Raw genomic sequence first — 26704 nt, 5'->3', positions numbered from 1 at the left:
ATTTTCAAGAGGACTATGCATAGGCACTTATTTATTTTTGGGGTGGAAGAGGGATCTTGACTTATTGAGAGCAGAAGAGGTTGTTCCTTCAGAGAAGCATGTAAGACCTCTGGCATAGGTTTGCTCATTGTTAAATTGGCAACTAGGGCCAAACTCCATGTGGGTTAGCTTATTTCTGGTAGCTGATATTTTTATTGGATCCCTCTCGTCGAGAGGTGCAGGATTGATCCAAAGATCATCCGATTCCGATAAGTATTTATGGAGATATGAATTTATTTTGTTTATGTAATTATTATCAAGCCGACCAGCACTTATGTAGGCTCTAGAAGCCCAACCGACGTGTCTATTCAACCTCTACATTTTTAGTATAAATAAGAAAGGATTTGATGTCATTTAGAACACATTCTCCATGGGAACTCCTCCTCTCCACGTCTTGGGTTTTTGGAGAAGGAGGAGAACCAAAAGGATACGCTGGTCTAGAAGAAGCCCTAGCTGCAGATAAAGCCCTAATCACAGTCAACGTGTTGCCCTCAAAGTGATGCCCTAAATTCATGTCTATGGAAACATCTATATGCTGGCTATGATACAACGCAGAAATATATCCTAATACACAACAAGAAGATATGTTCTCGCAGCAAATGAAAGTGCTGTCAAGGTATGAAGTCGCAGTCATGTATTAAGGCATGAAGACGCAGTCATGGTAGCCACGTGAAGCACAGTTGGCCGCAGCATGAAGTGAAGCCGCAGGCATTAGAATCACAGTTGTTCTTGCAGTCAAAGAAGAAACTGAATCCACGTGAATCTTGTGTACAGGTATACACAGATCATGGAGAATACGCGCAAGCAATATGCAGCTGCAATAGATATATACACACGCTGTAATAAGTCTTGTTACACACAATTCTAAGTGAAGGTTATACACTGTCTTATATGTTGTTCATAATGGGTGAGACATGCTGTTCAAGAAGCCCTAAACGTTGTCGCTGTAATATATATACCTAGCTGCAGCGCGCTGTAATGATACACATCATACGCTATAATGAGACATAGTATAACACACAGCATGGAGAATACGTTGTCTTCATGAAGACAGTCAGTGTGATGCCTTAACCCTGGATACGTTGCCATCACTACATGCAGTTCATATATATATATATATATATATATATATATATAGATATATATATATATATATATATATATATATATATATATATATATATATATATATATACACGTTGTTCAACACTGTTCATAATATGACATATCTATATGATGTTCATATGCACAGAGATATCTACTTTTGTTATAACTACTCTCCAACATGATTATGAAGACCGCTGGCCTAAGGAGGCCCTAACCATAGATAAGAGAGGACTAATACGCACATCCAGAGAAGTGTTTTAGTTTGTTTGAAGGACTGTTTCAATAGTGCTTGGTACCCTAATCATCATCATGATGACAACAGCAAAGTATGTACAACATAATGATGGAGGGCAGTAAAGTTGTGTACAACAACTCAGCAATAGAACAGTGTGATGCAGCATGGGCAGCATGAAGCTTGGTGAGATCATGGGCAGCATGGGCAGCATGAAGCATGATGACGCATGAGCAGCTGAAGTATGAAGTAATGAATAACTTGATGTATGGGTAGCAGTGATCATGAGCAACATGAATATGCAGGATGCATAATGATGATGCTACACTGTAAGGTGAAGTAGATGAACGAAATGGATGGGTGAAGTTGTCACCTAGGAGATTCAGTTGAAGCAGAATGTCTTCAACTAATCTCATCATAATAGGAAATGATCTATGCTCAGATCTGGATAAGTCAAAGTGTTGACTTCTGTTGTAAATGTATTATCTCTCTCTCTCTCTCTCTCTCTCTCTCTCTCTCTCTCTCTCTTTCTTTGCTAAACTTTGAAGATAAAAGAAGATTTGATCAAAGGGTTTCCCCACACATTGTGGGGTTTGTCCCTGGCTCACGCCACATCTTGTGTCCTCTTGTCTTGGCTTGTCTTCTGTGTTTTATATTTATGTTCTATCTGCAGTTTATCGTAATGCTGATGTGATTGCTAACTGTGAAAATTTAAATAAATTGCTCTAGCATAGAACATACCCAAAACTTAACATGGTATCAGAGTTGAGGTGAAGACAATGCCCAAGCAAAAGTGAAATAGCAATCACCGAAGACAGTTGGGACAAGACAAAAGGATCAATGGGTTCCTCATAATTCACCTAGGGTGAATTCAAAGCAAAGAATGTTATCAAAATGGCACAGCGGAAGATTTTGATGGTCCATCTTAAGATCACTTCGTTGGGAAGTTCGGATCTAAGGGTGGAACGAAAGGCGGATGCCTTGTTGAAATAAGTTCGACCGTTATGTGAAGGAGTGTCTGAATGGCAAAGACACATATCTTGATGAAGATAACAATCATTCCTAGGACATCTTCAACGATCAAAAGAATGACTGGTAATGCAGGTCATCAAGGAAATGGTCGACTCTTCCACGAAAGCAAGGAACCCCAAAATCTCTTTTATGTACCTGATCGAACCTGATGTCTATCTCGGAAATGGAAGTCAAAGGTTACAGGGTGGCACTTATCGATGGAAAGGTACGTGTTTGAAAATAGATCTTTTAAAGATGTTTTTGAGTTCAGGGTTGTATCAAGTTGCAGGAAGTCCACTGGGGACCATGTCCATTAACTCAGCTCTAGAGGTCTGTGAGTCAGATGGTGACTAGGATGCCTTAATTCAAAAGGAAGCATGAAGGTACATGTCTGAAATGTATCGAAGGAAAATATTATAAGGGTACCATTCCCCTCATGCAGCAGGTTCACAGGTTTGGAACAACCCGAGGAGTTTGAGAATCATGATCAAGGAATCTCATACAGGTGGAAGAAAGCCCTCTATGGCTTGAAGAAAAACACCTTGGGCATAATATGAGAGGATTGATAGCTATCTAATGCAGCTGAGATTCACTAGGAGTGAAACCGATCCAAACCATTACTTGAAGGTTGTGGATGATAAACCTCTCGTACCGGCACCTATGTCTGACAGGTGCAGACCCTCTCATTTATAGGAGACAGAGGGAGTTGGATTCTGAATGTGGGAAGATAAGCTGCAAGCTTGTGACTGCCTCGAGGATCTTAACTTTTAAAAGTTATATGGTAATGATGTCGGACCAGATTTGGGAAATGCCTCTGAGTTTCATAAACTCATTCGCGTTGATGTTCTTGGAGAACCTCCATCCGGACATCTGTGTTGCAGTTAGCATGGTGAGCTCATATTTGGTTGAGCCTCACTAGATTGGTGCCAAGAATCTTCTAAGATATCTTCAGGGCACAATCTCTCATGAATTGAGATACACTGTCGGTAATATGAAACCACATGATTATTCGAATGATGAGTGGGCCGGCAGTGTGGAGGATCACTAGAGCACTTTTCAGTGTTGGTTCTCTTTGGATTCTGCTTCGATGCAGGAAGCAGAAGTCGGTCACTATAAGCACCGCCAAGACCGAATACATGGCTACAAGTATGATCTCATATCAAGCAGCATGGTTGCGGAATTTCTTATGTTAGTTGTTTTTCTCTGTGACAACCAGAGGTGTGATTCGATTATTGAGGAATCCTATATTCGACAATTGCTCCAACAGACAGACATCAGATACTGCCTTATCTGGGATATGGAAATTCGATGAGCAAGGAGGCTCCATCGCACTGAAATGATATACAGGTCACTAAAGCCCCAGGGAAAGATCAAATTTGTGATTTTCACGAATGACTTGGAGTCATCAAGAGACCTTTGTAAAAGGGTCCTACATGTTGCATACATTGAGCTCTGGGAGCTCTGGGGGGCTTGCAGTTCTACTGGAGCAACATATGACCACAAGGTGACTCGCCCTCCCCTGGTGGTGCACACTGGAACAAGATGATTCACTCTCTTGTGGGACAAGATGATTCGCTCTCTTGTGGAACAGGATGATTTGCTCTCCTGTGTAGCAGGATTGATGTGTTCTCCTGTGAGGCTTGGATTGATGTGTTCTCCATGGCGGCCTGGATTGATGTGTTCTCCATGGCGATTGTAGCAGGATTGATGTGTTCTCCTGTGAGGACAGGATTGATTAAGTTCTCCTATCGAGGCATCCTACCCATGCAGTCTGGGACTCATGGGAAGTACCTCTCATCTGATCAATGAGCAGGGAAATGAAGTTAGGGACCATAGTAGTATCGATGGACACATCGTTGTATCTACCGTACTCCCTACGCTAGGATGACCTCCATTGATCTGGGATCAATATACTGGTCTGGGACCAGTGGTAGGAGTTGTACATGCTATGACGCTGACTTCGGGTCGGCTGAGACTGGTCTGGGACCAGTGGTACATACTCCGAGACTGACTTCGTGTCGGTGCAGTACTGGTCTGGGACCAATGAGAGTGGTACATACTATGACACTAACTTCGGGTCAGTTGAGACTAGTCTGGGACCAGTGGTACACTCTCTAAGATTGCGATACTGGTCTGGGACCAGTGGTAGGAGTGGTACTTACTATGAAGCTGACTTCGGGTCAGTTGAGATTGGTCTGGGACCAGTGACATGCACTCTGAGACTGACTTCAGGTTAGTGGAGAATGATATGACTCATTCTCGATCAATTCTTCTTCTTCATAGTTCAGCGAAGATGAGCAGAGCAGAGTAGAGCCAGCAGAGCAAAGCTAGCAGAGCTGAGCTGAGCAAAGCAAAGCCAGCAGCGCTGAGCAGAGCAGAGCTAGCAGAGCCAGCAGCGCTGAGCAGAGTAGATCAGAGCCAGCAGAGCAGAGCAAAGCCAGCAAAGTTGAGCAGAGCCAGCAGAGCTAGGCAAAGTAGTGCAAGGCACTAATGGCAGAGATAGTACAGTCATACATATGGATCAGCGGATGGAGTTCTCCCTAGTTGAGAGGGAGTGTTAAATTGGCAACTAGGGCTAAACTCCATTTGGGTTAGCTTATTTCTGGCAGCTGATATTTTTATTGGATCCCTCTCATCGAGAGGTGCAGGGTTGATCCAAAGATCATCCGATTCCGATAAGTATTTATGGAGATATGAATTTATTTTGTTTATGTAATTATTATCAAGCCAACCAGCACTTATGTAGGCTCTAGAAGCCCAACCGACGTGTCTATTCAACCTCTACATTTTTAGTATAAATAAGAGAGGATTTGATGTCATTTAGAACACATTCTCCATGGGAACTCCTCCTCTCCACATCTTGGGTTTTTGGAGAAGGAGGAGAACCAAAAGGATACGCTGGTCTAGAAGAAGCCCTAGTTGCAGATAAAGCCCTAATCACAGTCAACGTGTTGCCCTCAAAGTGATGCCCTAAATTCGTGTCTATGGAAACATCTATACGCTGGCTATGATACAACGCAGCAATATATCCTGATACACAGCAAGAAGATATGTTCTTGCAGCAAATGAAAGTGCTGTCAAAGTATGAAGTCGCAGTCATGTACTAAGGCATGAAGACGCAGTCATGGTAGCCATGTGAAGCACAGTTGGCCGCAACATGAAGTGAAGCCGCAGGCATTAGAATCACAGTTGTTCTTGCAGTCAAAGAAGAAACTGAATCCACGTGAATCTTGTGTACAGGTATACGCAGATCATGGAGAATACGCGCAGGCAATATGCAGCTGCAATAGATATATACACACGCTGTAATAAGTCTTGTTACACACAGTTCTAAGTGAAGGTTATACACTGTCTTATATGTTGTTCATAATGGGTGAGACATGCTATTCAAGAAGCCCTAAACGTTGTCGCTGTAATATATATACCTAGCTGCAACGCGCTGTAATGATACACATCATACGCTATAATGAGACATAGTATAACACACAGCATGGAGAATACGTTGTCTTCATGAAGACAGTCAGTGTGATGCCTTAACCCTGGATCCGTTGCCATCACTACATGAAGTTCATATATATATATATATACACATTGTTCAACACTGTTCATAATATGACATATCTATACGATGTTCATATGCACAGAGATATCTACTTTTGTTATAACTGCTCTCCAACATGATTATGAAGATCGCTGGCCTAAGGAGGCCCTAACCATAGATAAGAGAGGACTAATACGCACATCCAGAGAAGTGTTTTAGTTTGTTTAAAGGACTATTTCAATAGTGCTTGGTACCCTAATCGTCATCATGATGACAACAGCAAAGTATGTACAACATAATGATGGAGGGCATTAAAGTTGTGTACAACAACTCAGCAATAGAACAGTGTGATGCAGCATGGGCAACATGAAGCTTGGTGAGATCATGGGCAGCATGGGCAGCATGAAGCATGATGACGCATGAGCAGCTGAAGTATGAAGTAATGAACAACTTGATGTATGGGTAGCAGTGATCATGAGCAACATGAATATGCAGGATGCATAATGATGATGCTACACTGTAAGGTGCAGCAGATGAACGAAATGGATAGGTAAAGTTGTCACCTAGGAGATTCAGTTGAAGCAGAATGTCTTCAACTGATCTCATCATAATAGGAAATGATCTATGCTCAGATTCGGATAAGTCAAAGTGTTGACTTCTGTTGTAAATGCATTATCTCTCTCTCTCTCTCTCTCTCTCTCTCTCTCTCTCTCTTTCTTTGCTGAACTTTGAAGATAAAAGAAGATTTGATCAAAGGGTTTCCCCACACATTGTGGGGTTTGTCCCTCGCTCGCGCCACATCTTGTGTCCTCTTGTCTTGGCTTGTCTTTTGTGTTTTATATTTATGTTCTATCTGCAGATTATCGTAATGCTGATGTGATTGCTAACTGTGAAAATTTAAATAAATTGCTCTAGCATAGAACATACCCAAAACTTAACACTCATTTATATTTTCCCCTTCTCCGTTTCTACTAGTTGGATGAGCTTGAACACACAGAGCAGAAGGCTTAGTACAGGCATGGAGCTTCCTAGTGTGGACACGGATTCATGGTTGGGCCAAAACTTCCCTTGCAGATGGTTCGTATTTTCCGTCAAGACTTCATTGGTCGAAGGTTATAACTAAGCACAGAGAAGATAGACACAAGACTGGCCAAGTGCTGCAGTGTCACAAGTCTCTTCAAATTTCAGCCACATACTCTATTCAAAATCCAGAATGTAGTAATTGGCAGCACTTATTTCTGGAAACAAAAATAGTAATATACCAAGAAAACAAAAAAATGTAAACAAAAATAATAAGCAAAGAAAACAAGGTGAAAACAATAACAAGCAGAGAAACCAAGTCAACAAGAAAACAATCATGCAAACCAGAAAGCAAAGACAAGAGAAAAAGCAAACACTACTCCTACTCTTACATTAAACGGTCGGGGTTACATGAAATTAAATTGCCACTGAAGCCACTGTAGGCATACCCGACCTGCAATCGCAAAGATACGAGCGATTAAAATAGATAAAAAATAGTGTGCAACAGAAAATGAAAAAGCTTGAAAAACTTGCATACAAGAGAGAAGGTCTCGCCTGTGGGCGGAAGAATGTGTCACAACCACCCAACACACATGCTTACCTCTTCCGTGACTACCATTTTCCAACAAACCTCAGAGACCTCTTGCGAGTGTTTGTTGTTTTGCACCAAGTTTCTTAGCAAATGTGAGGAAGGACTGAAGCTTGTTACCTGCAACATGAGTCATCAAGTAAGATTGTTTTAGCCATTCAGTGATTGGATCATAAAATTCGTGATGGTTGTTCTAAAAGATTCGTGATCTTTGAGCAGACAAATTTCTGATTCGAGAGAGGGGATCACAATGGAAATCTAATATGGATAGATAGATCTTGTCATTCTCATCAGCCATGTCAAGACAGTGAGGGCCTGCCATAGCCATCAGTGCAGGGCCGAAGTGCCTCACTTACTTGACAAGAGTCTAAAAAGAAATATGTTACATGGTGAAGATCATAGTGGGTGAAGCCACTGTCCTTGGATGTATTGTTTGGAAAATGATAAACTACATGATAGCCACCCAAGATAGAAGAGAAATCAAACCAGTTGTTCGAGATGTCAGATTCCCAGTTTGACATGAACAAAGAAAACTTTTGAACAATTGTACGAACGCTCTGAATGAGGGAACTAATTTTTTTATGCACTAGGCATGATAGAACACTCACCTGCAACTGGTGAAAAAGTGCACAAACATCATGGTCATCACAGAAATGTTGAAAGGATGCCAGCACTGTGAATGTGTGAAACCGGTTGGGGTGTGGCAAAATGAGAGTAACTTGATTCGCGCGATAGGTTGTGTACTCGTCATCACACAAGGAGATTGCTGGTGTGATGAGTGGGCATATTTGACATTCAAAATTTGCAAAAAGACCAAGGAGTTGATTATGAGAGAGAAAATCTGATAAGTGTGATTCTGGATAGAGATGATCAAATTTATTGTCCCATGATTGGATGAGGAACAGACACTCCCAACCCGAACTGGATGTAAGAGAGGTGCATGAAGACAGACATGTTGTAACGGAATCGTGGATTTGATCATTAGCAAAAATATGAAATTTTGAAATATCATACCCTGAACAATAAATATTCTTTACATGGGGATCCACGTCGAGTGCAACCATGTAGATAGATGGATTGTGCATGAGAAACAAGATCTGATTTGGTTTGACAGGCTTACCAGAGTCGTGAGGTCCTGACATAACCATCAACGGACATTGAAGTGCCTCAACTCCCTGGCATGTCCCGAAACTTTGCAGAATTGAAAAATTGCATTTTGTGATGTGAACCAGATCATGCATGGCTTGAGGATGGATGTTGTTACTGATTTCAAAAATTCTCTTAGGATGACAGCCATCTCTGTCACAGGCTTCATCAAAATTTTCAGCAAGCTGACTTGACGAGTTGTCTTCATGCAACACACAAGATGATGATGAGTGGGAAGAGTCCTGTGTGTTGAAACTATTTTCATCATGGACAACCTCATTGCCTTGTGTTGATCGAGGAGATAACTCAGAAGATGAAGAAGCAAGAGAATGTGGAGTGTCTCCAACGCATGTTGATGCGTTGTGAATGATAGGACACACAAGCAAGTGAGGTGCAGAGGAAGCTTCGATATGGATGTTTGCTTTGACCAATGCGCATTCCAGATCTGAGTTAGAGTGTACATGAGATGACAATAGATCATATGATGTGCTTGGGTGTTCATCACAACATACGGAAGCGTGGGAGTGATGACAGCCCAAGACTGGAGGTTGATCAAAAGAATTGATTGTGTATGATGTTACACCAAGATTCACGGATTGAGGATTGATCAAGAATGGAAGCTCAATGGTTTGAGAGGAATTTATTGTGTCTCCACCGTCCTGCTCCTCTACCTGTATGATGAGACTTCCTTGCACATGATTGCAACTTGATCCAGCAACTCGAGAATCAAGAGAGTGCTAGCTTGTGAAGTAGATCGCTTCAGCGAGCCATGGTGCAAGGAGTCATGGCTTGTAGATGATGTAGGATGGAAGAAATGTAGATTAGACTCAAGACTTGGGTTAGGAATGTTGATCTCCTCTTATGGAATGGAGGGATGAGTTTTCACCATAGGCTTTCCTAAGCATTCTGGAATTTCCTCCATTGGGGTGGAAGACAGTTGAGCAAATGGATTGGGAACATGTTGCGTAGATTTCTCAGCTTTACAACCACTACGAGGGGGCACCCTCTTTGAGACATGAGGTGTCTCGTGATCTGCAAGAGTTGAGGAAGAAGGGAAATCAGGAAGTTCACTGTTTCGGGAGACATGAACCAAGTGTTTCATCTCTTGGCTCATGAACTCAAGGTCCACAAATTGCTTAGGAATTTCGTGACATAGGTGAAGGAAGCGGGTAGAAAATTCCTCAACTGATTCTCCAGGATTCGTTCTTAAACGAGAGATTCTTTCATAGACATCTTGGTGGTCACACTCATCGAAGGCTTGATGGAGCTCCGTGGTGAAAGTGAGAAGGGAATGGATGGAAGCAGGTGGCAGGGTCTGACACCACTGATTAGTACGACCTTCAAGGGTGAGGAAGAAGAGTATGCAAGCAAGCTCATCACCATCAATTTCATGAGATTCAAAGAAATGAAGAAAATCAGAAATGTGCTAGGTTACGGACATTCCGTCCTCACCATCAAACTTCAACAAGGACAAGTGATCGAGAAGCTCATCATAGATTGATAATTGATTAAGGGAGAAATGAGAGAAACACCCTGAGAGAATGAATAGTGTATTATTCATTAGGTAAGCGATTCAACCCAGATGTATGGGCTCAGCTTGTCATCTGGCCCTCCTTCTAGCGCAAAAATGTTGATGGTGCTGGATCCGCCAACATCAGGGGATCACTCCGGTATGAAGTCCCAACTAGACCTCACACCTTTTGGTGTGGGAATCCCATCTGGTATGATGGCCCAATTTCCAATGTCTTAAGGATTTGCCTCAACTCTTGCTTGTCAGCATAGGAGAGTGGTTTGCTTTGTCTTCAAGAAGTGAGGTTCGCGTTCCTAGTGAGTGTAAGTGTACTTGTGTCAATGGTTCTTTCACTATGAGGGGAAGAAGGTGAAGGCAAGTTCTAGTTTGAAATGGATCAATCCCAACTCACCTAGGAACACACAACACAAAAGGACATACACAGCTTCCAATGGAGCAATCCACTCGGATGCAGCAACCACAAGATACAAGGTAAGATAACACGTACATCACTCACGGATCAGTCCAAACGAGTGCAACAGTTGTTACAGCAAGGTTCATGTGAAAGGTATGTCTGATGTCCGGAAGAGCAGTCGACACGGACAGGACAACATTAACAACATATACAACACATTTCCATTCATAGATTATGCATTACACCAAATGAATTAGTTCAAATGTAGAACATAGGTTAAAGAAACATGCATTACAAGTGTTAAAGCTCAGTCTTACAACAAATACAATACATGTGTAAAAATGTGTTGGCTTGATAACATGATTCTGAATTAAGTGAAAGTTCCAAGACACATCATTACACCATACATCACTAACCCCATTAGCGAGGTGTTGGAGCCACTACTTACTCCTCAAAGAAAATATTATAGACTCTCTTGGCTATGTAGGAGGTGCTGAGGTGAAAAGTCACTTGCGTGTACAAATGAGGGGGTATTTATAGCTAAGGGTGAAACTGACCCTTGTGGTTGTTCGCCTACCCTCATGACCATTTGACTTCCATGACTCTTCGACTTACATGACTCTTTGTTCAACATGTGGGTCTCTTGGACTTCCACGTTACGTCACATTGATTGACAACAAGCCCATGGTGGAGATGTGGGTGACATGACTCGTGACGTGACTCGACATGACTTGACATGACAATGTTGGTACATTCATGTTGCTGTTGGAGTGCATGTTGAGCTATAGTGTGGTTGGATGATGGATTTCTTCATGGTGTATCATAGCTTCACATCTGCTTGGCAAAGTGCGCGGAGTCTTCAATGGTCCTTAGTTCACTTGATGAAGCTTTACCATGTTGTTCCTTGCTTTCATGTTGGAAGGCTTGACAAGCTCATCTATTCGTGAAGGTGCATGTTTGTCGTGCTTGTCCGCTTCGCATGCTTTGTTCGTTCGTCCATTAGTGAACCTTTCATTCTGCATGTGCTCCCTTCGTTCTTCCCATTCATTGTCTTTGCATGTTTGTTAGTGTACCTGTACCTGCAGTCACTCATGATGAGACGACATAAAATCCAAAACCTCCTAGTCTACCATGACACATGATCATTCGGATGCAGGTGACTGGGAGAGGCAGGAAAGTTGTGACACGGGATGATAGCTCCGGGCAACTGCTGATGAAAACTATGCAAGAGTCACTGAGAGATGGATACAAGCAATCTAAGTCGATAGTGACTATCTGCAAGGTCTGGTTAGGCTGGGAGGAAAAATTGCGCAAAATTTTGGGAGGAATACTCTGAGCTGCTAGAAGGCAAGGCATGCATGCTCTATGAATTTTTCAGAACGAACAGGCAACGGGGCTAGAAAGCTAGATTTGCGCAATTTTCTAGAGGAACGGGTCGAGTTGCATGCAGGGTTAGCAGGCAGGGATTGCGCAGTTTTTCTGGGGAACTGCCCAAGTCACTGGCAGCCAAAACTGTGCAATTCCCAGAGGGAACTACCAGTTGGCTTCCCGGGAGACTAGTAGCAAAAAATATGCAATTCCCAAAGGGAATTAGCAGTCTGATGCTAGGGCCTGCTAGTAAGGAAAACTGCACTAAGTCCGGGAAGGTGGCTTGTTGATCACCTGTGTGCAATTTTTGAGCTGAGCTAACTAATGGGCAACGGAATGCTTGCTCATGAACATTGCACAATTTTTGAGATGAATAGTTGGTCGACTATAGGGATGACTGATTGAGAAAAATGCACAATTTTTTGAGGGAGACGAGGACAAGCACTTGTTGTTTGTTCGACCTGTCTGTGCAATTTCCTCAGTCAGTTGAGCTGGTGAGGTTGGTGGCCTCTGTGCAATTTTTGAGGGGAGTCAATCCTAGGGTGACTGCTGGGTCCAACTGTCTGGGTGACCAGCATGGGAGTTGATTGAATTTCTTGCCAGTAGTGCAGCTTGAAAAGACTAGCTTAGTGCTTTTGTGCTGTTCTGTTTGACCGTCAATCGAGTCGGTGGCAGGGTGATGGTCTGGCTGTTAGAGGGGACTCTGGTTGTCATAACTTTCAACAAAAATTTCTAAGTGTGGGAATAATAGAAAGATGCATATGTGATCATATGAACACACACTCACATGACTTGACGACGAGACGACCAAACCATCCAGCCACACATGTTCAACAACATTGACCAATGGTGTAAGCGACAAGCGCGAAACTCATGATTGATCGTTCATTGATTGAGACGATGCTTGCGCAACAGTGAATGTGACTCCGTGTGTGAGTGCGACAGATGCTTTCATAGTGAATACAATAAGCACATACGAAGCGAAGACTTTAAGCATAACCAGAACACGGTCGCAAGCATGACTCAGACATCAGCATGCAGAGACTTGAATGCAATGAATCAAGAAAGGCGGATGTAAAAACTCACACAAGCTCATAGAGTGAACCCAAGTGTGTGGAGTCATCAAGTGACACTCTTGAAGGGAGGTTCCGAAATTGGTGCAAGACAAAATTTTGGAGGGTGGTTGTAGCCGCTACAACAAGTCCTTTGGTCTTTTTCTTCCTTTGTGAGAGTTTTCATGCCTTCTTTCGGGAGATTTCTTTAATGGATCTTGTCAGATAGTGATTCTTTATTACCATGGTGTTCTTCACCTGCTTGATCTATTTCTTGTTTTTCTTCTTCTTGAATTGTTTATATAACAACCTTATACTTCCTCATGAGAGCACTTTCTTCATTACCTTCTTCTTGGACTAGTCAACATTTCTTCTTAACTTTCTTTTTAGTCAGCAATCTTATACCCCTTAAGAGAGTATTTCTTCGCCACTTGCTTCTTGGACTAGTCAACAACATTATACTCCTTATGTGAGCATTTCTTTTTGTTGACCTTTATTAGATGTAGTACATGCTCTTGACTATGACTTCGGTGAAAGAGATCCTTTTATACTTGATCATTTTTTTACAAGTATACCCATGGCTCAATAACATATATGATGACATGACTTAAAATTTGATGCATACATACCTCATATTGAGTTTTCCTTGAACATATCGGCTTCATTTGATGGTCCTTTTTTATTGGTGTAGCCTTTCTTGCTTCATATTTTGGTGCATGCATATCATCCTTCCTTGTATTCCATGAATGGAATTCTCATTGATACATCTGCTCTTATTTATGAACCTTCTTTTGAAGATTCTTGTCATAGGATCTTGAAGACCCTCATCCTACAAATGTTTCTTCCTTTTGATGATGGAGGCCTTCCATGATTTTTTAATCATGATCAAGTATTCTGTTGGGTCCCTATAATACTAGTGATTACCCCATTACTATTATAGTCATACCCCTTATTTATATTGTTGTGCCCCTATTACCCCCATATTGTTATTTCTGTGCCCCATAGAATCCCTCTATTGTTATTTTTGTGGCTTTATATTATTATTGTTAGGTCGGTTGGATTATATTATGACTCCCTAGACTCCTATATATAGAAAGGAGGTTTTGTCATTTGTATCATCCAAGAATTGTTCATTTATGTAATGTAAATGAGGTTGCCCCCTCGAAGAGGCTGAATTCTAAGGCGTGGATCTCTCTTTTCTATCTTTTTGTGAGCTGGTTTCATAACATTTGGTATCAGAGCTTTGGATTCTAGGGTTTCGCTGCTCCAAACAGGTCATCGTGGCATTTTCGCTATAACCTTTTTTCTGTGACGTTTCAGAAGTTGCAAAAAAAAACCCATTTGAGAAGAAATCGCGCTGAACCTTGGGTCCGAATTTCAGAGCTTTTTGCACGATATTTGCGGAGATATGATCTGAGGAAGTTGGTCTTTTTGCAGACTCCTGAATTACATTCAAAACAGGTGACCTGGGGAAAATCGTCATAACTTTCTCTCTGGGGATCGGATTGAAATTTCGTAAGAAGGTACAGAAAGAGGACGGACTGTAGTTTCTTGGATCAATTTACTTCACCAAGTTGGATCTTCATTCGGGATATCATCAAATCAGAATGAAGGTTGAAGACATTCCGAAAATGGCATTTAGAACTCATGAGGGTCATTATGAATTTTTGGTCATGCCTTTTGGCCTTACCAATGCACCTTCAACATTTCAAGGTTTGATGAATTCAATTTTCAAACCATTCCTTAGAAAATTTGTGTTAGTATTTTTTGATGATATACTAATCTACAGCAAGTCTTGGAAGGATCATGTTGAACATGTCGACAGGGTGCTACAACTATTGGAGGAGAAACAATTATATGCAAAAAGATCCAAATGTTTCTTTGGAGTTCAGGAGGTGGAATATTTGGGTCATATTGTATCTCATGAAGGAGTTAAGGTAGACCCTAGCAAAATTAAAGCCATTAAGGAATGGAAAATCCCCACATCCATAAAGCATCTGCGAGGATTTCTTGGGTTGACAGGGTATTATCGCAAGTTTGTTAAGAATTATGGGAGAATAGCAGCACCTCTAACAACATTATTGAAGAAAGATTCATTTTCATGGACTCCGGAAGCAACAAAGGCCTTTGAACATCTTAAAGAGGCAATGTGCCAAGCACCGGTCTTAGCTACACCGGACTTCACAAAAACCTTTATTGTGGAATGTGATGCTTCAGGAAATGGAATTGGTGCTATTCTAATGCAAGATGAAAGACCCATTGCTTTTGAAAGTCGTCCAATCAAGGGAAAGTTTTTAAGCAAAGCTATTTATGAGAAGGAAATGTTGGCAATACTCCATGCACTTAAGAAATGGCGACCCTACCTAATTGGAAGACACTTCAAGGTAAAAACGGATCATGATAGCCTTAAATACTTTTTAGAACAAAGATTATCCTCTGAAGAGCAACAAAAGTGGGTCACAAAGATGTTGGGTTATGAATTTGAAATCATCTACAAAAAAGGAAGCAAAATGTGGTGGCAGATGCACTCTCAAGAAAGGATGAGGATGTGGAAGCATTGTTGTGTGCCATTTCTATTATCCAACCAGATTGGATAAACGAAGCAAGGGAGGAATGGAAGAATGACGAAGAAGTGTGGGCACTTATTCGAAAGCTACAACAAGATTCCAGTACTTCTGATACATTTAGCTGGAAAAATGATTCGTTATGGTACAAAGATCGCTTATACCTTTGTAAGAATTCCCAGCTAAAACAAAAGATTCTTATGGAATTGCACACTTCTCCCTTAGGAGGGCACTCAGGATTTTTAAAAACTTACCACAGGGTTAAGAAGGAATTTTTTTGGGATGGCCTTAAATTAGATATTCAAAAGTTTGTGGCGGAATGTTTGGTTTGCCAGCAAAATAAAGTTGAAACAATTAAGACACCGGGTCTATTACAACCTTTATCCATTCCAAGCCAACGTTGGGAGGAGGTTTCAATGGATTTTATCACAGGTTTACCCAAGTCTGAGGGAAAGAGTGTCATCATGGTGGTAGTTGACAGACTTACCAAGTATGCACAATTTTTTGCATTATCACATCCACTTAAAGCCAGTACAGTTTCTAATGCATTTATGGAAACAGTTCAAAAGCTACATGGAAACCCAAAGATTATTGTAAGTGACAGAGATCCCATTTTCACTGGAAATTTTTGGACAGAATTATTTTCTTGTCTTGGTACTCAGTTAGCTCATAGCTCATCTTATCATCCTCAATCTGATGGGCAAACTGAGATAGTAAACAAATGTTTGGAAGGATATCTTCGTTGCTTTGTATCTGATAAACAGACACAATGGGTCAAATGGTTGCCTCTGGCTGAATGGTGGTATAACACTTCCTTCCATACAACAACAAAAATGACCCCATTTATGGCACTTTATGGGTATCAACCACCATCCATCACATCATATTTAAGAGAAAATTCTAAGGTTCAGGCAGTGGAACATCACATCGAACATCAACAACAAGTCCTCCAACTCTTAAAGGATAACCTCGTGTTGGCACAAAATAGAATGAAACAACAGGCAGATCAACATCGCAGTGAAAGAAGTTTTGATGTAGGTGATTGGGTATTCCTACGGTTGCAACCATATAAGAAAATGTCCCTAAAGCAAGCTAAAAAGGATAATAAATTATCACCAAAGTATTATGGTCCGTACAAGGTGTTGCAAAAGATTGGTACTATGGCATACAAATTGGAGCTTCCTGCAGCTTCTCGATTGCACCCAGTTTTCCATGTTTCATGTTTAAAGAAGGTTATAGGTGACAAGCTCCCAATTCAAACAATATTGCCAGAACTTGACGAGGAAGGAAAAATTATATTGGAACCGGAAGCAGTCACAGAAACAAGAAATCGACAGCTACGAAATCGATCAATTTCAGAGTATCTTATCAAGTGGAAGAACTTATCCGCTGAAGATTCCACATGGGAGGATGAGAATTTTATGCAGAAGTATCCAGAACTACTCAAGCGTTGAGGACAACACTTTTTTGAAGGAGAGGGGCATGTTGGGTCCCTATAATACTAGTGATTACCCCATTACTATTGTAGTTATACCCCTTATTTATATTGTTGTGCCCCTATTACCCCCATATTGTTATTTCTGTGCCCCATAGAATCCCTCTATTATTATTTTTGTGGCTTTATATTATTATTGTTAGGTCCACTGGATTATATTGTGACTCCCTAGACTCCTATATATAGAAAGGAGGTTTTGTCATTTGTATCATCCAAGAATTGTTCATTTATGTAATGTAAAGGAGGTTTCCCCCTTGAAGAGGCTGAATTCTAAGGCGTGGATCTCTCTTTTCTATCTTTTTGTGAGCTGGTTTCATAACATATTCTTTTATCATGGATGATGTCCTATAATATGTATGCTCCTTCTACATGAATATTTTGACCAATATGTACACCATGCTCCTACATTCTAGAAGATATTTCTAACCATGCATTTTGTTCTATTTCTACATGCTCCTATACTACTTAAAAATTTGAAAGAAGATTTTAAGTAAAGAAGTAGACTTAGTCATAGTAGAGATCTGGAGGATCTTCCTTCTTCTGCTTCTTGTCTTCTTCTTTCACCTCTTGAGTTATATGAGCTTCTTCCCTTTTTATTTTGTTGTTGTTGTCCCTATTAAGTTTAGGACAATTCCTTTTGTAGTGTTCATATTCTTGGCATCCAAAGCATTGTACTTTGGACATATCTCTATTGTTTGTTCTTTGTGGACCAAATTTGCCAATTTTTTACTTTCTCTTGGCCATGGTTGCAAATTCTTGCTCCTTTGATCCCACATCATCTTTTTCTTTGAGTCTAGTTTCCTTTATCTTGCATAGAGAACATAATTCACTTAGTGGGGTAGCTTCCTTCTTGGAATATATGCTTGATGTGAAGTTTCCCCAATCCTCAGGTAGATCATTGAGTACTTCGGTTGTCATTTCTTTGTCCGACATGACTTCTCCTAGGTCTTGAAGTTGAACCCTCATCTCATAGATTTTCATGAGGTATGGGTTTATTCCTTTCTTTGATATCTTCATCTTGTACAAATCATATCGTAGATATATCGCTTCTCTAGTTGTGCTTTCCGAGAATAAATCTATTAGCTTGTCATAGATTTCTTTTGATGTTTCAAATTTGGAGACATAAGGAATGAGAGAGTATTTGTGGATTCAATTAGAATACTTTGATCTCTTGTCTCATTCTTATTGTACTTGGCTAAGGCTTGATTTTGTTCCTTAGCAGGGATAGTGATATTCCCTTTGATGTGATCTAGAAGTTCATTCTATTTGAGAAGTAAATCAATCCTCTTCTTCCATGAAAGGAAGTTAGTGATCCCAACCAATATGTTGCTTTCTTTGCAAAAAGACATTGATGTATATTCAGAAGGGGGCATACACTTACACAATAGAGTTTGAGATGTAGTGGACTTGTCTTCTTCTTGAATACTTAATGGCTTGTCGTCCTTAGATCTTGATGTTCTTCAAGTTGCTTTCTTCAAATGGACTTGTTTGATGATGAAAATTTCTTGATGACTTGGCTTGTAGTGCTTTTCCTTTATGAAGATGGTGTAGCTTGATTTAAGTCCCTCTTTTATTTTCTCTTCTTGTAGGTGCCTTTATACAAAAGGATTATCCTCTTGCTTTGTAGTCTTCTTGTAGTCCTTTCTTATTCTTAACGTGATTGAGACTTCTTGACTTGATGCTTCAACCTTGTAGTTGTCCTTGATATGTTCTTATTTGATGAGTCACCTTATGAGAGTTCTTTAGATTCCCTTTCCTTGATGTGTCACCTTAGCTCTGATTCCATGTTGAAGAATCAAGGGCAGTTATGTATAGTAGGATTATTCTAGAATTGATAACAATTTGTGAAGAACTTTTCCAATTTATCTTTGTTAGTTTGATATTCTTCTTTTTATTATTATTCTGTGTGTTTACTTCATCAAATTGCTACTAAAACAAAAGAAACAAGAACACAAGATGTTTGTCACTCTGCCCGGGTAAAACCTCTCTCTTAGAGAGGAAAACCCTTTCATAGATTTCTCTTATTGAAGCTTCTATTGATCAATGCCAAACCCTAGACCCTTGACAAGAAGGTCCTCCAAGCACAAGTAAAACCCTTTTAAGCTCACTTACTCTTGCAACACTTCGTCCTCCCTCTTCCATCACTTCATCTTCCTCCTTCCAACACTTTGTTCTTCTTCTTCCAGCAATTGTAGCAACCCTAGATGGTATGCCCTAGAGTGATCCTTGTCCTTTTTCTTCCTTCGCTTGAGATGGAGCCTTTCTAACTTAAGAAGATGAACTTGTCACCTCCCAACCAAGCCTTGTTTTCTTCATGAATATCGTAGACTTAGAGCAGTAGTAATACAACCATAATTCTTCACATGTGTGAGGCGATACCTTCACAGAAAATATCTTAGATTCGTTCTTCTTCCTTCGCTTGTCCATCCTTCTTTCTCGCTTGAATGAGAGGCCTTATAAGCACTCTTTTCTAGCCCAAAAACTTCTCCTTTATGATTGCAATAGCTTGATATGACAGTAGAATAGCCTTCATGCCTTCGCACGTGTGACTGCAATTAACCCTAGAACAGTTCCCAAAAACCCACTTTACTTCCTTCCTTCTTCGCTGCACTTGGAGACCTCCTTCCTTGACTTCTCCGTACCTTTTACTCATCCTCTTTCTCACTATTTTCAGAGATGATATGATGATACTTTGAGGAGGTTGAACGCTCCTTATTTAGGAGCTTGTCTCCTTCTTTTAGGCCGACTTGAGGCCGACATGAAGACTTGAAGCCGACTTGCTCTATTTAATTCGAATTACTTATTTTGATGGTGCCAATGCTTGGAGGAGGCTTATGAATTTTCTTGGAGGTCTTATTATGACTCTAATACATATTATTACATAGTGTAACAAGCCCATAAGGCTCTTTAATAATACATTGACTCTTTGACTTCCTAGAAGAACTTAAATATGTGCTTGACCTAATCAATGACCAAGAAACTCATTGTTATAAATAATAAAAATAATATTTATTTTCTTTAATAGTAAAAAGATCAAAATTACATTTATGAAGACCAAACCTAGTTACACTTTCTTCAACACTCTTAACCAGGGAGGATCTAATCATTCTTATACAAGGAATATACCCAAGCTCCCTCTTAACCAAGGCCTTGCCCAAGCTCCCTTTCAACTAGGGACTTGTCTCCAACAACAACCATCTGCTCTATGGTGGATATCATGGTACTATCAGCTACTTGTAGGGCTCCTCTTTTTGCATCATGTCATGAACTTCATATTCCTCATCATGGATCCTTCTTCATCACCACTTTATCGTAGGGCATCGACCATCTTCTCCATTATTTTCCCTTCAACGAACCATAATGTTGATCCAATAGTCATGGAATCCTTATCTTCATCAGAAATTGATCTTCTAGTCCACATCTAGATTTTACAACTACATTTTCCAAGTCATGTTTCTTTCAGGATCTTTCATCCAATCACATGAGTACTAGTTGTAGGTGACATTTACAACTATCTTTTGGTAGCCCTATTTCAACCCAACCAGATGATTTCAAAAATCAAAATGAACATCAAATCAAAAATTTCCTTTTTATAATGGTCTTTCCCCATGACATCATCTCCATGCAACATCAACATCCTACACATGAATGACTCCATCTCCAAGATATTCAATATCAAGGGTCTCATTTTTTGGACTTTTATCAAGGTCTTCATACCTTCTCCATGGATATGCCATAGCTAATTCTCTTAGTTATCATATGTTGATCACTTATCTTATCTTACGTGACTATAGTTGCATATTTCACTAACTCTTCTTCCTTTCTTCACATATTTCTTTCCTCGAGATCATCTTCACATGGTTCTTTCAACATAGGAATCATGACTGTCAACCACCTCATATTCCATATGAGGTCATATTATGTTGATTTCATCTTATCAATATGTAGAAGAGTTCAAGGCACGTTGTCTACATGCCTTCATGCATCATTCTAATGGAAGATATCCTTCTTCTTCGATCATGCTCATGAAATAGAGAAATTCAACTGCGGCTATATGAAACTATATGATGACATGACTTTATCAAATATATACATACCTTTTCCTTATTTTGTTCATCTAGAATTCCTTCTAGCAACATCCTTTTATTGTTTGAAGATAAAAGTACTTCAAACAAGTCAACATGTTGCACATCTTCGTCATCATACCTTACCAATGGATCCCACACAAGGCGGGTCATAAAATATCTGCGAAACACTTGTTTCTTCCAAGTAGAGGTGAACCTTCTTATAAAGATTCTAGTGAAGGATCTAGATGATCCCTATTGTGCAAATGCTCCTTTCTGATGATGATGATGTATGATGATTTCTTCTTCTATCATGCTATATGAATTTCTTCCAACCATATATATTGATATTTTGGTTGTCCTTACATGCTTTGAATGAAGATGCCATGAGCTACTTTCTTTCTATCATGATGATTGCTACAACCATGTAGACTTCTACTTCAACTATCCTTCCAAGATTAAATGGCATTGTCATCTATATTTCAACTCTAACGCTTCTTTATGCTTCTGATGCTTTCCATCATTATTTCTATCTTCTACAAAATAACTCAAGTATATTTTATTCATAGTAGAGGTATTTCACCTCTTCCTTCTGTGCCTCCTTTTTAGGTTCTTCCACTTCTTCGGTGACATGGGCTTCATTTCTTTCTTTTCTCTTCTTGTTGTCCTTTTTAAGTTTATGGAAATTCATCTTAACATGCCCATATTCATTACATTAATAGCATTGTATCTTTGACATATCAATTTTCTTCTTTTTCTAAGGATCAAACTTTCCTTTTCGCCATGGAAGCATCTGCTTGAACTTGTTCACTTTACCCAACATCTCTCTTCACCTTCAACCTAGTTTCTTAAATCTTACATAATAACCAAATTTCATTGAATGGAGTAGATTATTTCTTTCCATATATACTTGATACAAAGTTGCCCCATTCATATGGTAGTTCATTGAGCATAACAGTGGTCATTTCTTTATCGGACATTATTTCTCCCAATTCTTGTAGTCGATCTCTTATTTGTGATAACATCATAAGGTATGAGTCTACCCCTTCTTCCTTTGATACCTTCATTTTGTATAGTTCATTTCTCAATGATACAACTTCTCCTACATTGCTCACGGAAAACAATTCTACCATCTTATCATAGATTTCTTTCAATTTATCCAACTTTGTTACATAAGGGATGAGGGAATCCTTGATTGATTATATCAGGATTCTTTGAGCCCTTATTTCCCTTTTCATATACTTCAATAGTGCTTGAGATTCCTCTTGTGATGGTTTGGATATTGAACCCTTAACATGTCCAATAACTTCACTCTCTATGAGGATCAAATCTATCATCTTCTTCCATGCAAGGAAATTTGATGACCCAACCATTTTGTTGCTTTCCTTGCTGAATGAAGTCATTTTGATAATAGATTTACACATAAATATGAAATACTTACTTGTCAAGTGAAGATTCTCCTTTTGTAGATGATATCTTTAAATTTATGTCTTCTTTGTGGTGTTTACTTTCTTGAAGATTTTTTCCTTCTTCAAAGATGATGGTGCTTCCTTTTCAAGGGAGATAGCCTTGATTCCTTTGATGATGATGGAAATGATTCATTGTATTTCCTTGGATGATAATGTAGAATGTGGATGCTTCTCGAGGTGCTTCAAATGTAAAATCCTTCTTTGAGTGAGGTAGGGTCTTTGAGGTCTTCTTCTTCCACAAAGTGTTGATCCTTCTAGATGATATAATCCTTGAGATGAGATGGGTAGTCCTATTTGATGCTCCTTACTTCCTTCCTTTAAGATGATGAGTGGATTAGTCCTTCTTGATTGTATTCTTGTACTCAGCCCTTATGTTTCCTTTTTCAATTGATGATCTTCAAACTACCTCTTCTTGTCTTGTCACCTTAGATCTGATTCCATGTTGAGAAATCTAGGGGCAACTAGATTAGGTGACTTCTCCCACTTTGATAATTAATTGTGATGTTTTTTACTTAACTTAATTATCTCCTTCTTTAACTTGATTATTATTGTGTTTACTATAATCAAATATCTACCAAAAAATGAATATCAAAGAGACAAGAGGACACAAATGTAGGTTTCTAGCTAGGGCCAAACCTCTCCTCTTGAGAGGAAAACCCACAAGAATTATTCTCTTCTTATAGAATCTTCAAATAACAAATTCCAAGACCTAAGAACCTTGACAAAGGCCCCTCCAAAACCAAGTAAACATTCCTTCTTGATGATATTTCCTTACATAGCTTACAACAACAAACAATGACCTTCCAGCAACAACTTCGACCCAAACAACTTCTCCAACAACTTCGACCCCAACAACTTTTCTAGCAACTACAATCCCAACAAATTTTCCAGTAACTTTGAACCCCAACAACTTCGACTTCCAACAACTTTCCAGCAACTTCAATCTCTAGCAACTTTCTAGGAACTTGATCCTCCAACAACTTTCCAGCAACTTCATCCTCCAACAAATTTCCACTAACTTTTACCTAGCAGCTTCATAATTTCATTGCACTTAAGAGAGAGAGAGAGAGAGAGAGAGATAGCCAAAAACTTTGAATTTAGATTCTTCTTGAAATTCACTTGCCTTAGGACTTATTCCTTTCTCTTTTTCCTACTTTTTCATATGTCTTCAATGTATACTCCAAATGAGGCCAAATACCTCTTATATATAGGCTTTCTAGGGGTACAAATTGCCTCCATGAGGCCGACTTGATCTTTCATGTAGGTTTACTTGTTGTAGCTTGTTGACAAGGTCTTGGAGGGTATTTTATGTCTCAAATAAATTTCTTTTACATAATACAATATTCCCAAACTAGTTTTACATATATGGCAATAACTCTTTTGACTTCATAATTCTATGACAAACGTAGAAGCACTCAATGGGTGCTTGACCTACAAATAAATTTACCTTAAGCATGAAACCCATGCATCAATAAAAAGAAATTTCTTTTTCTCCTTTCATAAAATACATAAAATCATAATTAAAATAGACATTATGAAGACCAAACATAGTTACACATTTCAACAAAATATTCCTAAAATCTTCAAGAGTTTGAAGAGGAAATTCGAATTTGAGGCTAAGTGTTCAAATATGACTTTGCTATAATATTCGAATATGCATATAAACATCATAAAACTCACTCAACTTTTAGATATAAATGAAAATATGTTATTTTTCAAATATTTAATCATAAATTTACTCAATATTCTAAAAGAAATTCTTTGGAAAATAATAAGTCTAAACCCGTATATAATTATGAAAATGGTCTTAATGCATGGTTATGGAGCTACAAAATATGGTAAAAGTTAAAGGAAGACGAAAGAAAAAAGGGTGAAAACAATGGAATTTTTTGAAGTCAACAACAAGCATGGTGTTTACTGCAAGAAGATGGAATACATTTATTGCACAGCTAAACATTGAATCCTGGTAGGAAAGAAAGAATGTTTCATTCATCAATTATTGAGACTCTTCAATAGAATGAGAAAAAAAAAATAACATATTCAAAGTCTTCTCAAATTGTTTTTAATATGGAAGAAGTGAAAATTCAAAAAGTCTAAGAACTAAGTAGAAATCAAAGAACAAAAGTAAAGGTATAGGTGCAAACATAGGAAAGAAATCCAACAAAAAATACTTTTTTTTTTTTTCTATTGAATATTCCTTCAAATGTGTCAAAAAATTCAAATGTACAAGTGATATGAAGATCAAAAATAAATGCAAAAATGAAAGTGCTCGGAATCTCCCAAAACTAGCATCAAGTCGTAGTGTTCGTCATCTTCATTCCAACGAAGCTTGAATCGCCTCAATCCGACTTCATATGAAGAAGTTATGGCGTTCTGAAGTTTTTGACTAATAACTAAAAAGCAAACAATAGGGTTGACTGGGCTATTGTCTAGGTTGTTGGTTGGGAAATACATACAACCGACATCATCAGTTGACTATGCAAGGTATGTTCAGCGGAGGACCAACTATGTTTTGACACCATTAGAGGAATTTTGAGGTCTAAAATGGGCCTCCTAAGGAAATTATAAAATAATAGTGGAAATAATAAAATAAGATTAGATTACATCATAAAAAATAAAAAAAATAAAAAAAAAAAAAAAAACTATTTTTTCAACTCATATTTTCAATTTATCTCCTTATGGGTTTACTCGAATTTCAAACGAGAACACTCATTGGATGCAAAATTTGATTCCTCATCCAAGGAGTACCCATGTTGCATACTTTTGATGGATCCTACTACACGAAAATTGAGAAATACATGAAAAAATTTATTGCAATCACTTTTTTTCATGTATTTCTCATTTTTCGTGTAGCATGGTCCATCAAAAGTATGCAAACTAGGTACTCTTTGGATAAGGAATTAAAGTTTGCATCCAACGAGTGCTACCACTTGAAATTTGAGTAAAACATTAAGGAGATAAGTAGAAAATGCGAGTTGAAAAATTAGTTTTATTATTTTTTAATATTTTTACTTTTTTACTCGAAAAATGGTGAATCATCCCCCATGGTTGACATCATCATCTTGAATCCTATTGGTCCTTCTAAATTTTATTTTGGTTGTACATTTTTCTTAGGAGGTCCATTTTAGACCTCAAAATTCCTCTAATGTTGGCATTGTCATACAAGTTGCATTTGGCGTGTTTTGGTTGGTTGTTTGGTTTCGAGGTGGCCCAATCAAAGGCTGCCACATGGCCCAATCAGAAGGTGCCATGTCGTGTGCCGTGGTTCACCAAAAAAATTTATAACAGGCCTGAAGGCCTCGGCGGGGTTAAATAACTCAATTTGCTACAACACAGTTCAACATCCAACCATTAGACCATGCATTAGTTCTTTATATATTAATAACTCTAGTTAAATTTGAAGCAACGTTTTAAAACTCCGACTCGGCCGAGGGTCGACTCCAATTCCGACTCTGACTCGGTATCGACTCGGCCGGCTCAATTTCAATGACTAGGTCGTTGTAAAAAATACATTAAATATTTATTTTTTATAAAAGCACATAATTTTAAAGATTTTCATTCATGTTTCCAAACACGCAGCATTAGAATATAGATCGAAGACAACATATGATCAAAGTAGGCTCATGAATATATCCATTATATCAAAATAGCACCCAGTGCACTGTCCAATACATACACGATGATGATATAGAGATCAAAACAAAAACACATAACCAAGGAGGCTATAAATGGCCTCTACAACAAAAGTCTGTGACCAATACTACTGGCTACTGCTAGAGTTGCCAACATCATCTGGCTCAGTGTTACTTGGGAGCGGGAGTGAAAGCGGGGAGTGAGATCAAAAACGAGAGCGGGAGTGACATTTTTAGAAGCTCCCGATTTGGGAGCGAATCCCGGAGGAGTTCGACAACCAATGTGACTAACATCAAGGTACATAGAGGGATTGGTGCTCTTGATTAAATACGAGTTCCATACCCTAATACATGACAAAATTCAATGGAAACATTGCAATCCCCCAATCTTGAAATCCTAAAAAACTGATAAGTCTGTTGTATTTTGAATGAAATCTAAAATTCTCCTTC

Source organism: Pinus tabuliformis, chromosome 4_1, assembly GCF_031772625.1.
Source record: "Pinus tabuliformis cultivar Carrire ecotype Pingquan chromosome 4_1, CPIR1, whole genome shotgun sequence".
In the NCBI taxonomy this organism is placed as follows: domain Eukaryota; kingdom Viridiplantae; phylum Streptophyta; class Pinopsida; order Pinales; family Pinaceae; genus Pinus; species Pinus tabuliformis.
Note: the sequence above shows the minus strand (reverse complement) of the source record.